Raw genomic sequence first — 17,421 nt, 5'->3', positions numbered from 1 at the left:
GTTCCCGCGATATGTTGGTGACCGTCGGTGTTCACCAACATATCGCATTGGCTGTGCTAAACAGCCGATGGACAGATATGTCTGCAAACATATCTGTCCATCGGCAAGTGTGTACAGGCGGTCTGCAGACCGCTCGTACACCGGCAGCCGCAAGGAGAGGGATGGGATACGCCCCCCGAAATGCCCGCTGGCACAAGCAGATGATGGTCGTTCAGTGTGTATGAACGACCATCATCTGCAGAGGAATCGGTATGCTTTGCGTCCGGTGGTTGGAATCCCTACACCTTCCCCCCAGTGCCTAAACCTAACCCCCCCTTCCCTGCTGCCTAAACCCAAGACCCCCGGGGGGGTACCTAACCCTCTCTTCCCCTAGCCTAACCCTAACCTCCTGGGGGGGTGCCTAACCCTAAGTCCCCCCCGGGACCCCAAACCCCCCCCCCCCCTCTGCGGGTGTCCGTGCTTGACGCCCGGCATTACTTAGTCTAGAAGCCTGTCATTTAACCCTCGCCGGGATATGACAGTCGGGAAGCCGGCTGTCGGGATTAGGTCTGCCGGCTTCCCGAGTGCATACCTCTGCAGATATGTCGGGTGTGTACCCACCTTAACTGGCATGGTTCACTCACCAGAGTCAACGTTCTGCCTAATACCAGTTTATAGGGCTCTCATTTATTGGTACCTTTACTTTCAATGCTGCCTATTAATGCCGCCTTTATGTCTTAAATCATGCAAGTGGGGTGGGGGGCATTGGAGCTATTATGTGGTGGAACATTTGTGGCTTTTAATATACAGTATGTATCACTTGGATATTCTTATACATGTATAAATGAGCCTGGATGGTGTAAAGCCATGTCATTGAATACAACAATGCATAGAGAAAACTATAATACACTTTGCCCTTTTTCTTGTGGACATGAGCCTTTGTGGTCACCTACTATACCGTACACATCTCTGTAGTGGTAATGAGACGCAGCTTAGCATGTTGGTGAGTTAGTAAATGAACGAGTACGCCTATCCCACGTTGTTCCTGGGTCACCTCTATCCACACAGATCGTCAAAAGACGCAATTAGACATGGCAGCTGTCTCCAGAAAACCTTGCCACCATAACTTTGACAACCAATGTGTTTGCCGTATAAACGGGCCGCAGTATAGGTGGACACACAATGGAAATTAGGCTCTGGTTTTGAATTTTTTAACGTTTGTGAATTACCTTGTTCTATGTTATAATCTATCTGTTTTACCCTATAATAGGGGCCTACACAGGCTGACTTGTGTAGGATTCCAGGCCAGAAAGGTGACAGATACCATCTTGTCACAATAAATCCTTAGCTCCTTTATGATACATGCTGAGGTAATGTATTAATGGATATTGTTTCAGCAAACTACATGTATACAAGACAGTTGTATGCTTGTGATTATGTGCATGCATAAGTTGCACTATAAAATAAACTATTAAGCCAAACCAAGTTAAATATAACCCTACTTTCAGTATAGCAGCTGTGCAATAAAAGCTGGGGGAGGCGTTGCCTGATTCCCTCTTACAGGTCCCACTGGTACAAATAACTATTGCTGCATATTATCTGCAAACCAATCTCCCCTCCCTTCATAACCAACTCAGCTGCTTCATCTTATAGATCTAACCTCCACAAATCCCCTGAACCCACCTCATCACAGGTGGAAATAGAAGTGTTATATGAATGGGGATCATCATTTGAATGGATCAAATGGGGGACTGATGTCTGTGCGAATGGACAGGCTATAGGTATGATGGGTAGAGCCAGTGGGCAACATTCTGGTACACGGAGAGAAAAAGCAGGAGCTGACGTACTGTGCCGTACCCTGTCCATTCAGGAGGACCAAATCGCTGTAGATTGTTAAATCGGCAGGGGACAAAATGACTGCCTAGGAAGATTAATGCACATTACAGTCCCAGGAGGAGTACGGAGGAAAGCGAGGGAGAGAGAATGGCTGGGAAAATTACGCAAAAAGACTGGTAAGAGACTGGAAAGGATGAAGGAAGGGACAGGATAAGAAACCGGAGGAGTGATGGGGTAAAAAAATCTGGCAACGCCAGGCATACCTGCGTACGACCAAGCAAATGATGGGTCTGTAATACTAGTTCAGGCCTGGCCAACCTGTGGCTCGCCAGCTGTTGTGAAACTACAAGTCCCAGCATGCCCTGCCACAGTGTTTTTTTAATTGGCAATGCTAAAACTGGCAGGGCATGCTGGGACTTGTAGCTTCATAACAGCTGGAGAGCCACAGGTTGGCCAGGCCTGTGTAATTAGTTCTTCAATAGTGCAACTTTTCTTATTGGCTTTCCTGATGTCTATCCTACACTATGGGGCATATTCAATTGGGGGCGAGAATAGCAAAAATCCTGCACCCGCGGGGTTTTCCTGCAGGTGTGAGATTTTTGCTATTCAATTAGAACCAGGGTTTTTAATTCTTTTATTTATTTTTTGAGCCCAGTGTTTTGGATTTTTTGCGCACCTCCAGAGCACGACCAAGTTTTCCTAAAATCCACAATTTTAGGAAAAATGGTCGGGAAATGCTCTGGGACTCCGGCGGCACCCCTCCTAATAACTAATTGAGCAATTGGAAGTTTTGGCCCCGGGGGACCCAGAGCATTTCCCGATTGTTTTTCCACAAAATCTGGATTTTAGGAAAAAATTGGTCATGCTCTGAGGCTGCGAAAAAAAACTGCCGCTCAAAAAATGAAAAACCCGGCACATAATTGAATCCCGCAGGTGCAGAATTTTTGCTATTCTCGCAGCTAATTAAATAACCCCCATAATGTGGCATAAAGATCTTCAAAAGCCAAACAGTCCCAGTATCTATTAGGCCCCCTTAACACCTAGAGGAGCTTTCAAAGCAGCAATATAATAACCCCCATACAGCCATACTATCCGGCCCACAAGAATTTCTGCAAAATAGCAACTGGTGCCTGGCCACAAGCCGTCGGTAAATGGCCGACGAGCATTCCTTCACAATTAGGAAATATTATCTACTCCACAATCCCTCCTCTATAATCTGTAAATAATACCTTGGCTAGATTGTAATTAAATGTCACCTGGTCCACTAGCCGTTATTCATAATCTGTACATGTCGTGCATCATGTGCAAGCTGGAGACTGGAGGAGACATGGTGTGGGTTTGGTTACTCTGTCTATATAATGTGAGTTGACTTTTCACTCACCCTTATATTCCGCAGCAGGACCCAGGCAGAGGATATTTTTACAACCCCACCCCCTATCCCCCAAAACTGTCCTGCTCATTGAGGCCCTGTCCCTCCGAGCAGGCCTGCCTTCCCCTTCTATTACTGATAGAAAAGAGCCTACTATACGGAGTAGCCCCTGCTGTTCCTATTTTCTGCCACAAGATGTCCTCACAGCTTTACAAACCCAGCCTATGCCTTGATACTTCGTACTTTAATTATAAGGGATTCTTTAGCATAGTCATGATGGCCATTATGAACGCAAAATATGAATTCCTGTTTGTGGATGTTGGAAAGAATGGCCATGCGTCGGTGGGTGGGTCCTTCTGGGACACTATCTTTTATGATAGGCTCATGTCTAAAAGCCTCAATGTATGAAATGCAAGTATGAACTGAATTTCGTGTATGTTGCTGATGAGGCTATTGCATTCCATGAGAACGTTATGAAGCAGTTTCCACAAGGGGGGTTGGCCGAGAGGTATGGCATACTGTGGAAAACGCCTTTGTCGTCCTCAGCAGTCGCTTCAGGATATTCCACACAGCCATCAACTGTCGTGTGGCCAAAATAGAGGACTTCTGTGGCCAGAGCACGGTTTCCAGAAGTGGCTTCTAGACGTGCTAAACAGGTAGGGAGGAGTACCGGGCCTATTTCAATGGAGAGCGGGCAGTGTCATGGAAGGAAGAATGCATAAACTAAGGGGTACATTTACTAAGGTGCAGATTTCTATTCTATGTCATCCGAGATCAATCTCGGATGACATCATCCGTATTCATGTGTTTCATTTTTCCTAACGGGTTGCCGAATTTTCTAAGCTGCTGATTTGTTGTCGTTCGTGTCGATCGATGGTGTATTCATACGTAACCATTCGTCATTTTCATTCGCATTTTGATCATCTAGGTCAAACAGGGTAGGTTTTTGCATCCGTTCGGATTGTGCTAATGCGTATGCAATCACTCTATCTCGGCCAATTTCGCAAGTTCCGAAAGAGAACGTGCGTGATTGGTTTAAAGTGCCATTTAGATGTGTCCACATACTGTATATCTATCCTCCGTGTGCTACAAGTCGCGTTACACATATCGCGTGAGGGCTGTGTGACTCGGTAGCTCCGAGTGTCTTTATGTGTGACTTTTTTTTACCTTCAGGTGAGTCTTATTCGCACAAGCAGCTTCTGCTGATTGATATGCTATGCGGCATGCCTATATTCTGTGTGCTGCTGTGGGGGTATCTGTATGCAAAATGCTACGTTACAGTGTCAGCGGCTGTAACACTGTAATGTAGCGATTCGCATGGAGATACACCTGCAGTAGCTCACAGGATATAATAATGCATATCATTTTAATCAGCAGAAGCTGCTTGTTCTACATATTATGCATTTGAAGGTAAAAAAGTTGCACAAAAAGACAATTGGTGCTACCGAGTCATAGCATGTATGACTTCGCCATCGCCCAATGCAGACCATGCTCAGTTTCGTGACCTTGGTTTCTTCCAGCCTGGTGGCAGAGCCTCAGGTATCTCACAGCCCCCACAAGATCTCCATCCAGCACAGAAAACTCTGCCATGCTTTGTGTCTCTGTGTAACAGGAGAGGAGTGTATGCATATGCTTAAGCCCCTTTTAGTGGCCACAGATTTGAGTTGTCAGTGATGGTTAAGTGTGTTCAGAATTCAGATGTCAAACTCGAATTGAAAAAGGTGTTCTATTTGAGATTTCTATATGGGTTCGTCTTAGCGTCTTTTGCGGCCGATTTGCGATGAGAATCCTTAGTAAATTCCCAGGTCCTATTATTGATGTATATGGCAAAAGGCTGGTGAGTTGGATCGATGGACTATTTGTTCAAAAATATGTTACCGTCCGAGTTTCAGGTTTTCCCAACTGATTTTTGATTAACGTGCGATTTAGCCGAATTCAAATTCATTCGAGCTTAGTAAATTTACCCCTAAATGTTTTCTTTTAAAAACTGCACATTAAAAAAAGAATAAACCTTCACATTTCACACGCTATTTACCAATTTTGTGTGCATTTTTTTTACATTTTATTTAAAGAAAATAAAAAATAGTTGATTAATTTAAAGTTATATCTTGTCAATATAATATAATGTATATGAAACGACTGGGAGCCATGCATTATTGGAGCCCGGGAGTCGTATGTGCCATATACTTGGTGGTTTGTGTTCACTTTACATGTATTTACATTATATGATGAAAATGACATTACATTTACGTGCCCCCTATACCTATCCCCTTATACCACCCTATTTCACATATAGGTGTCCAGTAATATGTTACTGCCCACGGTGTAAGTAACAACACAACACAGGTTTTTTTTTTTTAGAACACTTTTATCTCTAGAAATTAGCAAAGAACAAAGAATTCTGTACTGGATACATTGATTTATACTAGCAAAGATTACTCCAACAAAGTGAATTAAATCAGGCATTACCACAATTGGTCATGTACAGTAGAGACCAAAATAGTAATGCCGACATCACTAGGGCCAAGAACAAGATCAAGATTTTTCAAACTGTCTTCAGGAAAGAGCACAAGAAACATAATGAGTCACAATATTCAGCAAGAGAGGCAAATGAAGTCCAATAACCATCGTTATGGTATTCTGACCAACTCTGGGTCATCCTGGAGCAAGAGCCCTATAAAAAGTTGTGACCAATTTTTGAAACACATTAAAAACCGAAAGTAAAAAAAATGAAATTATAAAAATGAGGCTCGCCATGGAGTGTGGACTGTGAATGCAATTTAAGAGGTGGTGGCATAGGGCTTCATGGCGCAGGATAGGTGTGGTTGTGGAGGAATTGGCACTGCGGGATACGACGGTGGGTGGGATGGGGAAAATGCTGGAGGCCGGTGGAGTGGGCTGCTGGCTGGCATTTGACATTAGGACAGTGGTCCTGATTCAGAGGCGCTCGCAAGTGGCCGTTCGTTTGTAGTCAGCCGATGTTGTCCAACCACGCATGCGTCGGTGTAACAGTACGCATGTGCGTACGTCTGATTGCGGTGATTTTTCACAGCGGTGATTCACAGTGAGCAGGAAGTGACATGTGAAATGTGATTGACAGAACTGTCCGTTTTGGGGCGGAGATGGGAAAACGCAGGCGCGTCGATGCGTTTTTTGGGCGTACATAAATTATCTTATGCAAGCGCCAAATGTGAACGGAACAATACGTCACTGTCTGATCCAATTTTCATTAAGACTGCTCGCTCAGCTTGTGGTCTGGTATAGTCTACTGCAATGACGATGGTCTCTTTGTACTTCCCTGGGCTCATCGATGGTGTAACGATTTATCAATTGAGGCCACAAAAACAATAATCTTTTAATTGCTAAACTGCTTGTAAGGTGTTTAGCAAATAGACCTTTTTTAGTAGCTAAAAACCGAACGCAGGTGAACTACTCAGCTGCTAATTTCTGGGTCATACAATCAATTAGCTAACAAATGGATTTTTTTTTTGTGGGCTTTTAAAATATTTGTAAATGTTTCTTTTTTAGGGAAACAATATTGTACGCATGTTTGTTTTTTGCTAAGTGTTAATTAAAACTCATAAATTGTTTTTAACCCTTGTTTTTTTTAAAAAAAATTTAATGTTTCTATTTCTGTTGTATTGTTTGTAAGTTTGTTTGAGGGATTACCTTTTAACCAGTTTTTGAATAAATCAACAATAGAATTTTGCAGATTTTGAACATAGTTTTATTAAATGATTGTGTCCATTTTTGGATTTTTTTTTTTTTTTCATAAACATTTATTTTAAGGTAAAAAAATTTACAAATGATTTTGGCCCCACACAAACAAAATAAGTGGCATTTGAACTAAAAAAATAAAAACAAATAAAAACAATTCACAAGAAATGAGAGAGAGGTTTTTGGCATGAAGGAATATGGGGCAAACACAGAGATGGATTATGGGGAAATTAGCCAGTGCTGTCATCACCTTTTAGGCCGTTTGGCCGGGGGTTGGAGGGAGCCTCAACAGGTCCGGGATCTCCTTCAGCTGGCCTGGCCAGAGGCAGATGTTGTGGCCTCTGGGTAGGCATAGGGCTAGGCACATTTGGAGGGATGGCTGTTGTTGTGCCAGAGGTGGAGGGTCCTGATGTTCTGGCAGGAAGGGAGGCCGGCTCCAACATGTGCTGGCAAACGAGCTGCTCCAGGGCATTTGCAATTCTCACGTAGGCCGCAGTTTCCTCCAGGGCGTCCGCCACCCGTAGCAGATTGGCGTCCATCCTCAGCAGAATCTCGGTGTGCTGATCCGTTTTAACATTGAGATCAGTGAGGAGGGCCACTGCCTGCGAGGGGGAATGCCCTGGACTGTTTGCCACAGGGTCCCCAGCCGGATCTACTGCTTCCTCCCCTGCAGAGCCAGAAGAAATTCTGCGGCCAAAGCTCACCTCTGGAGCAGACTCATCTGCCTGTGCCTCTGTGAGGAAAAAAGAGTAAAATTATAATCTAGATATTTTCCAAAACACATTTCTGAGTTGTTAACATTACAACATTTACCTGGGGCAACATGAGAAGCCGCAAAGTATGGCATGTCGGTATCCATGTTCGACACGCCAAACACCTCCTCATCCTGCACACACCCCTATGCCAGCTCCTCCAAATCCGTGCTCAAGTGACACAGGGGTGGGACCCCCACCTGTCCCCCCTGCATGCCTAGCCCTATCAGCCAGTTTTTGTTTAAGCCAATATTTGAAGTCGCTCCATCTGTTGGTTAAAAAGTTGGCATTATTACTGCAGTATTTGGACCTGTAAACACTTTTTAGTCAAATGTAGTTTTTACGTATCGGCGTTTGACCTCCCGGGTTGAACGTTCAAACTCACCCACCCCATTGACAGCACTGGCTATGTCGTCCCACAGTTTCCATCTCTGGGTTGCACCCATATTCCTTGGTGCCTGTGCGAGGTTGTCATTGCACATTTGCACCAAAACCTCCATCTCCATCCTTGTGAATTGTGGCTGCCTCTTTTTTTTGGCCCTAGTTTGCCTACTAGGCCCAGCAGCCTCTTCCATGGCATCCTCCACACCTTTTTTTTAAATGGTTTAAAATTTTTTAATGTAAAATGTTTCAAAATGTAATGTTAAACATAAGCATTTTCCCATAAAAAACCAAATACTTACATGGCGCCTCTTGGCTAGTACTTTGCTGCTCTGTACTCATTGTGTTTTTTCTCAATGCAGCAGACCAATTTGGGCCTTCAGTGACGTTTTTATACATGCGTCAGCATTATTCGGCCGCATCATTCATTGTGCGCTCCTATTGTCCGTCCTTAATTTGAACGGGAAAATGTAGACTATTTATGGCTTGGTGTGACTCCATTCGAGGTGCCATTTTTTGATTGTTGGAGGTATTTCAGTGTAGAGTGGTTTGTTGTTTGGTTGGAGGAACATGAAGGAGTTTTTATATTTTTTTTGAAGGAGCGTTTTTTTTTATTACTTTCTTTGTTTAAGTTAGCATTTTTGCGTATTTTTTTTGCTATTTTTATTTATATTTTTGAGTAAGTATTTCAATAATTCCCACAAACATTTATTAATAAATTGTGGCAAAATTTTTATATTGTTTTTTTTAAAGTTATTTTGGCTGGAACCCAAGTGACCTTTTATAACTTTTTGATATTTGTCTGTTTTTGGTAAGTGTTTTTGGTTTTATTAATTAACAAATTAGATGTGTTGGTCTTAGCATATGTTTTGCTAAGTAATGTGTGCTTGTTCTGTGTAAAATCATGTCTTAAGTCTAAATGTAGCGTACTATTTTGCGAACTAATGTGTGCTTGTTCTGTGTAAAATCATGTCTTAAGTCTAAATGTAGCGTACTATTTTGCAAATTAATGTGTGCTCCCTTCTCTAAATTTTAGAAAAATATATTTGGTTTAATTCCTAGTTTATAAAATTAATCTTAAAAATATTTTCTCCTTTTGAAATGTAGGTGGATTTTCACATGACGCTACCCAGGCCTGTAAGATTCTTTGGTTTTCTTTGAAAAGATAAGTATATTTTTCTTAACACATTTATCTAAAACAATAACTACCTTGCTTAACATTTCAGATTGATGTTGGTCGTATTCTCTTGGCCATGGTTCCAGAACCCGACCAACCTCAACTTCGTCCCAGGTGAAGGCCTCGTAGGTGTGCAAGGCCCCAGATATATAGAACACGTGTCACCCTTTTTGGAATGCCAGATGATGAGGTGTTAAGGCGCTACCGTCTGCCTCCAAAAATCATCATAGACACTCTCTCATTAATAGAGAGTGATCTTGAACGGCAAATTGACAGTCCTACAGCAAAACCACCACTTACGCAATTAATGTCGGTGTTACATTTTTGTGCCTCAGGATCCTTTCAAACCACCGTGGGAATAGTCGCAGGAATCTCTCAATCCTCTTTTTCAAGGATTCTGAGGGCAGTGATGGATGCACTATTTAAACACCTCCATCATTTTATTAAAATGCCATTGGATATGGGTTCCCTTAATGTGGTGCAGGATAAATTTTACCAAATTGCTGGCTTCCCACACATCATAGGGGTTGTGGATGGCAATGCTGGAGGCAATATTTAGGAACCGAAAACACTTTCATTCGATGAATGTAATGGTGGTATGTGATGCCTCCCTCCAGATCCTGTCCCTGAATGCCAAATTCCCAGGCAGTGCACATGATTCCTTCGTCATCCGGCAATCAGGGATTTGGCACAAATTAAACAACCTACAAGCTGGTGATGCGTGGCTTCTGGGTAAGTTGACACCTTCTGTTGAAACCAATGCAAAGCTTGGTACACAATGGTCCTGATGTTGTTTTTTATATTTTCACAGGAGACAGTGGTTACCCTTGCACGCCCTGGCTGCTCACTCCTTATTTGGTTCCCACACCAGGGCCACAAAGTCAGTATAATTCCGCACTTACAGCCACCAGGCAGGTGGTGGAGCGCTGTATCGGCCTTTTAAAAGGCTGATTCAGATGCCTCCACCGCTCTGGTGGCGACCTCATGTATTTGCCGGCTATGGTTTCCAAAATTGTGGTCCTGTGTGGGATATTTCACAACATTGCCATAAAGAGTGGTGTCCCAATGCAGCCAGAGGATGCCTTGCCTGAGGACGGCCCCCCTGAGGTTGGTTGGAGGTCAGTATGTGGGGGGCCATACGCGATCAAATTGTTGCCAGATTTTTTAGGTAATTATTTCCACAGTTATTTAATTGACACAATGTAGACATGTATTATTTTAATGTACACTTAACTTTTTTTCAATTTTGTTTTTGTTTTATTCCCTAAAATGACCATAAAAATCCATGCATACTACCTGATCAACACAAATGACTTTATGTGGACACATTGGATATAACTTCGGGAACAATGATTTCTTCTCATTTGTGGATTCATTTTGGCATGCTACTTCTTTAAACAGTTCTTGATGTTTTATTTTTTGGGGGGATTTTGAAATTTTTTGGTCTTTTGTGTGTGTTTTAGCTATATGATTTTGTTTTGACAATTCACTTGGTGTTTATTATTTGTGTGCAATAAATTAATTTTTTTCATTAAACAACCATTTCCTTCGTAAATTACAAACAAGTGAAACCTGCTCCAAAAAATGCAAACATGCTTAATGCCTAATACTGTAATTTCTTAATTTCTAAACTTTTGTACCCTGCTTTGTGGCTAAAAACAAACACCAAAGGTATTATGGTTAGGGGTGTGCACCGGCCACTTTTCGTGTTTTGGTTTTGGATCTTTCTTCGTGTTTTGGATCTGGATTGGTTTTGCCAAAACCACCCTTCCGTGTTTTGGGTTTTGTATCTGTATTTTTTTTTTTAAAAGCATAAAAACAGCTAAAATCACAGAATTTGTGGGTTTTTCTGCTCCTATGCTATTATTAACCTCAATAACCTTCATTTCCACTCATTTCCAGTCTATTCTGAACACCTCACAATATTGTTTTTATGGCCAAAAGGTTGCACCGAGGTAGCTGGATGACTATGCTAAGCGACACGGGTGGGCGGCACAAACACGTGGCCCATCTAGGAGTGACACTGCAGTGGCAGACAGGATGGCAGTTTGAAAAACTAGGCCCCAAACAGTACATACTGCAAAGAAAAAAAAGAGGTGCAAGATGGAATTGTCCTTGGGCCCTCCCACCCACCCTTATGTTGTATAAATAGGACATGCACACTTAACAAACCAATCATTTCAGCGCCAGGGTCTGCCACATGACTGTGGCTGAAATGATTGGTTCGTTTGGGCCACCACAAAACAAGCTGGCAATTAATGTGTCCCTGCACAAACTGGTTCTACGGAGGCAAGATGTCGTCCTCATCCTCCTCATCCACCGATTCCTTGGATAAAACAGGAAAAAGGGATTTAGGTGACCCTGGACTGCTTACGGTCTGAGCCAAAGTTTCTGAACTTGACAGTAACTTTTTATGAACGCGCTGCAGGTGCCATATAAGGGAGGATGTTCCTAGGTGGTTAACGTCCCTACCCCTACTTATTTCACCTTTACCTATGGTACATATGGCAAGACAGTTGTTGTCCGGATTTGGATAGAAATATTGCCAGACCAAAGAGGTGGAATGTTTGGTCTTCTGCCCAGGCATGACCGTGATGGGCTTTTTCATCCCACGGACAACAACTGTCTCCCCCGGAGCCTGATTTAAACAAACCACATCACCATCAGAATCCTCCTCACCAACTTCCTCCTCAGTGCCAGCTACACCAGTATCCTCGTCCTGTTGTACTTCAACAGTGACATCTTCAATTTGCATATCAGCAAGTGGACTGTGGGTGCTCCTTTCAGCACTTGCAGGGGGCGTGCAAATGGTGGAAAGAGCCACCTCCTCCCGTCCAGTGCTGGGAAGGTCAGGCATCGCAACCGCCACACTTGGACTCTCCTTGGGGATTTGTGATATCTTCTTAGAACGCACAGTTCTTCGCTGTGCTTTTGCCAGCTTAACTCGTTTGATTTTTTTAGCGGGAGGAGGGCTTCCATCGTCATGTGAAGCTGAACCACTAGTCATGAACATAGGGAAAGACCTTAGCCGTTCCTTGCCACTCCGTGTCGTAAATGGCTTATTGGCAAGTTTACGTTTCTCTTCAGATGATTTAAATGTTTTTTTCAAGGTCATTTTCCTGAACTTTGTCATTTGGGATTGTATGTGCCCTCTACTATGACATTGGGCATCGGCCTTGGCAGACGACGTTGATGGCATGTTATCGTCTATGTCATGACTAGTGGCAGCAGCTTCAGCACTAGGAGGAAGTGGTTCTTGATCTTTCCCTATTTTATTTTTATCGGAGAAAGTTTGGTCCTCCATTTATGTTATATTGATATATACGTGCGGCTAAGGCGCACACAAACACAGAAAATAATTTTTTATTTTTGTTGGAGACTAGTGCACTTTGTGGGTTACACCACCCTTTAAGAAATGAGCCAGCCGGCCCTTTACTTATGGGACACAGGCGCACGCTTGGCACTACTTTGTTGATGCACGTGCGGATACTGTGCACACAATTCACAAACACAGAAAATATTTTTTTATTTGGTTTGGAGTGTACTTTGGGGGTTACAGCACCCTTTAATGGTCAAGCCAGCCGGCCCTTTACTTATGACACAGGCGCGCGCTTGGCACTACTTTGTTGATGCACGTGCGGCTACTGCGCACACAATTCACAAACAGAAAATATTTTTTTATTTGGTTTGGACTGGAGTGTACTTTGGGGGTTACAGCACCCTTTAATGGTCAAGCCAGGCGGCCCTTTACTTATGACACAGGCGCACGCTTGGCACTACTTTGTTGATGCACGAGCGGCTACTGCGCACACAATTCACAAACACAGAAACATTTTTTTTATTTGGTTTGGAGTGTACTTTGGGGGTTACAGCACCCTTTAATGGTCAAGCCAGCCGGCCCTTTACTTATGACACAGGCGCACGCTTGGCACTACTTTGTTGATGCACGTGCGGATACTGTGCACACAATTCACAAACACAAAAAATATTTTTTTATTTGGTTTGGAGTGTACTTTGGGGGTTACAGCACCCTTTAATGGTCAAGCCAGCCGGCCCTTTACTTATGACACAGGCGCGCGCTTGGCACTACTTTGTTGATGCACGTGCGGCTACTGCGCACACAATTCACAAACAGAAAATATTTTTTTATTTGGTTTGGACTGGAGTGTACTTTGGGGGTTACAGCACCCTTTAATGGTCAAGCCAGGCGGCCCTTTACTTATGACACAGGCGCACGCTTGGCACTACTTTGTTGATGCACGAGCGGCTACTGCGCACACAATTCACAAACACAGAAAAAAAAATTTTATTTGGTTTGGAGTGTACTTTGGGGGTTACAGCACCCTTTAACGGTCAAGCCAGGCGGCCCTTTACTTATGACACAGGCGCATGCTTGGCACTACTTTGTTGATGCACGTGTGGCTACTGCGCACACAATTCACAAACACAGAAAAAATATTTTTTTTTAGCACTTGGGGGGAGCACCCCTGATGGACAGAGCACCCCCTGGACAACACTACAGCACCCCTTTAGGACTGGGACACTGCACAGGACTTTGGAGTGGACACAGCCCCTATGGACAACTGACTGCACAACACAGTCCAGCCAGCCCCTATGGACTTTGAAGTAGTGGACACAGCCCCTATGGACAACAGCAGCACAGCGCAGCACTACTCTGCACTACACTACACAGCCCAGCCAGCCCTAACTCCCACCCTCCCTCTTCACTGTCCACAGCCGAGTGAGAAAATGGCGCCGACGTGGGTACCTTATATAGGATCCAAAACCCGCGAGACTCGGAAGGCGGGATGATGACGTTTTGCCTCGATTTCAGAATCCGAGTCAGGCGGGAAAAGTCGAGCCTGACTCGGATCGGACTCGGATCGGGGGGGTTCGGATTTCAGAAATCCGAACCTGCTCACCCCTAATTATGGTGAATCAGTATGTTTACAATTCTATGCCTAAGCAGGTTGCTTTAATTTTTACATTACCACCAAAAATATTTAATCTATTTTTGACGTTAAGTCTAAAAACCTATTGGTATTGTTATGTGTTTAATGTGCAAGCTTACATACTTACTTGACCTTTCTACAAACAAATTGACATTACTTAAAAACACAGGGACAAATAGTAGATTTATGTAAGGTTCAACAATCTAAGATTTACAGAAATAAACTTTTTTTTTAATGCTATTTTTTGTCAAAATACAAAAAATTATTGGCGCAGGATCGCCAAAAGGTGGTCCAAGGCCACCAGCATGCCAATTACATGGCCCCGGAGTTCCACCAATCCTCCTGCAATGGCCTCGTTACGCCTCTGTGGTGAAAAAAAATGTGCGGGTTACTAAAATGACACCTTCATTTAGAATGTTCAAACCAACAAAAAATTCAGGCTATACCAAAAAAAAACATCAGTTACAAAAACATGTCCAAAAAAAAGGAATGCCAAACGAAAAGATTTTCAAAAAATAAGGGGCCAAAAAGTAGAAATAACCTAAAAAAACATATGTCTTAAACCTAAACAAAACTACGACATTTGTTGGTACCCTAAACAAGAAAGACACAAGTGGAAGTGTTTGGACATGTGTCATATGTGTAAGGGGAAAACATCCTTGACATTGTTTCACAAAGATATATATAAAAAACATTTGAACTACTTTACTATTTTGAACTGCACAGGCAAAAGGACAACATCAAACAAATTAATTTACACAATAAATAAAAAAACAAACAAAAAAACCCATAGTTTACAATGTAAACATACCAGCCACACTGCGGACTAGGCCTGGAGCCACGAAATCCTCCTCATCTGAGGTGGGCCAGTGGGTAAGTGAAGGAGGAGGGGTTATGGCTGAGGGAGTGGAGGGTGTGGAAAAGTGAGGTGGGTTTTGAGGGGAGGGGGAAGTTGGAGGGATGGTCAGGTGAGGAGAGGGTGGGGACTGAAGGATGGCAAGGTCTGGGGTGGAGGGGGAATTTGGGGAAGAGTGGGCAGGGGATGTTTGGGTGGGAGTGGGGGATAGGGGACGAGCCACACGTCGGCGCCGTCTGACTATCCGCTCTGCCCCTAAATGATGGAGAAAAACATTTTTAATTAAATTTTTTTTAAAATTTTGGGATAAAATAATAAAAACAGGGATATACTGTAAACAAGCACACGCAGGTATGAGAAAAAAAAAAAAGCAGACACAAACACTTACTTTGGCCAATCCGGCGCCACAAAAGGGCCAGCAGGCGTGGTGATCGGCGCCTCAGATCCGACCACCTGCGTTCCAACTGGCCGATATTACGGCGATAGCTGAGGGAACGCAGGCGGCAACGCACCTCCGCATAGGCCCTACGCTTTTGAAGATTGGTGATGGGGAGCGGATGGTCAGTAATGCGCTCGTCCATGACCTCAACTAGCACCATTAGCTCCCGCCTACAGAAAGCGTTGGCTCTCATTATGGCAATGATTATTTTTACACAAACCAGTTTTAATAAAGGTCCTAGAAAAATTTTGATTGGCTAATGTACTTTGTAAATTAACAGGAACAATTCTATCGGTTAGTGTATGAGTCATGTGACCTTCACCCTCACATATATAATGGGAGTTATGATAGGCTTGATGCAGTGACATGCGTAAGCTAATTTAAAAAAACAAAAAAAGAAAATCTGCATTTAAAAAAAACAAAACATTAGTAGCATTCAAACAAACTTTTACATTAGAAAAACCATCCCCTTGGTAAAATCGTACGTATTCTGCGGAAGAAATGACACACACTAACAAGAATAAAGTTTATTGACATTGAAAAAAAAAACAGGATTGCAAACATGTGAAACAAACAATTAAGGTAATTAATATAGTGATTGCCAGTAATCGATTCAAGTATGTTTGCAGAATGAAATAGCAGGCAATCGAAACTGACAGGGCCACTTCCGGAATTGACTTGTGCGAGCGCTCACTGCAACCAAAGAGGAGACGGACGCTCGCTATTTTGTACGTTCGCTAGCTAGAGTGGTTGGGAGAATATGGGGCGGAAGGTTAGCTACGAGCGAACATACGAGCGAGCGCTTGGATTTAAATATTTCCGCTCGTACGGCGGACGAGCGATCAGCCACTTGCATCCGGCTCTGAATCAGGCCCAGTGTTCTCATCCAATTGGCCATGAAGCCCATGTATCATAGCGTCATATACCAGACACTTGAAATGCATTTGCTAGTTTGCTGCATGTCCTGCATTTCATTGGTGAGGATTCAAGCCAAAAATCATATATTTGTCTGGGGGCTTCTGAAGAACCTCCTCCGCGTGTTATAATGAACTGGAAAAAAAAAGTTCTTTAGTTCATATAATTAATAAAAGATCATTCTAGTTTCCTTTATTAAGTGTTGTCAAAGCTAAAATATTGAAACTGAATGAAGTGCAATAAAATACAACACTTTCTGTACGTTATTATAAATATTATTTTCATTATAAGTGTAATTACCTATTTTCTATTCAGTTTGTAGAACTTTATATTGATGTTTAGTCTTATTTTAATCAGCATTTGATATGTATTATTTTATAGATAAATACTGCATCTCTGCTGTAAATAAATATAAATGATGTAATGTTCTAGATCGATTTATTTGCAGTTAAGCAATGTAATGTGCTGCCCCTGATACTCAATATTTCCCCTCATCCATGATACTGTAAAACAAAGAAAATCCATCATGGGATAGTTATCGGCGGGGCCTTCAGGCTTTTTCAAGATCTGGCTGCACACACAAAGGAGAGGATCCTGACCTATCCAACGTCGAGTACACATAGATCCCTGCTTGTACCCAATGATTTTATTCCCTAAGGACTATTTGAATGTGAACCTATAAATTGTACTGTAGTGACCTTTGGAAGTCAGTGCATTCAGAATTGAAGCCTTGTGTTGGTGCCAACCGCGCATGCGCAGGGTAAGGGGCGGTACTCTATTTCCAGTGTTCTCCCCAGGCTGTTTTCTGCGGGAGCATCGCCCGGCAGAAATAGCCTGCTGCCCAGCACTTTTCCCCGCTGACGAATGCTGGCCTCTGAAGTGATCGGAGGCTAAACAAGCATCCGATCGCTTCAGAGGCCAGCGTTCCCAGTGAGCACTGCGTGGGTGACGTCAGTCAGCGCGAGTTAGCGGCCAGCAAGTAAAGGTAAGTGCTGGGCTGGGGACAGGGCCAGTCTGGGGACACTATTTAAGTCTGGGGGCACTGCAT

The sequence above is a fragment of the Taudactylus pleione genome, unplaced genomic scaffold, assembly GCF_031769625.1.
Source record: "Taudactylus pleione unplaced genomic scaffold, aTauple2 ptg001846l, whole genome shotgun sequence".
Classification (NCBI taxonomy): domain Eukaryota; kingdom Metazoa; phylum Chordata; class Amphibia; order Anura; family Myobatrachidae; genus Taudactylus; species Taudactylus pleione.
This window is presented reverse-complemented; position numbering follows the sequence as displayed.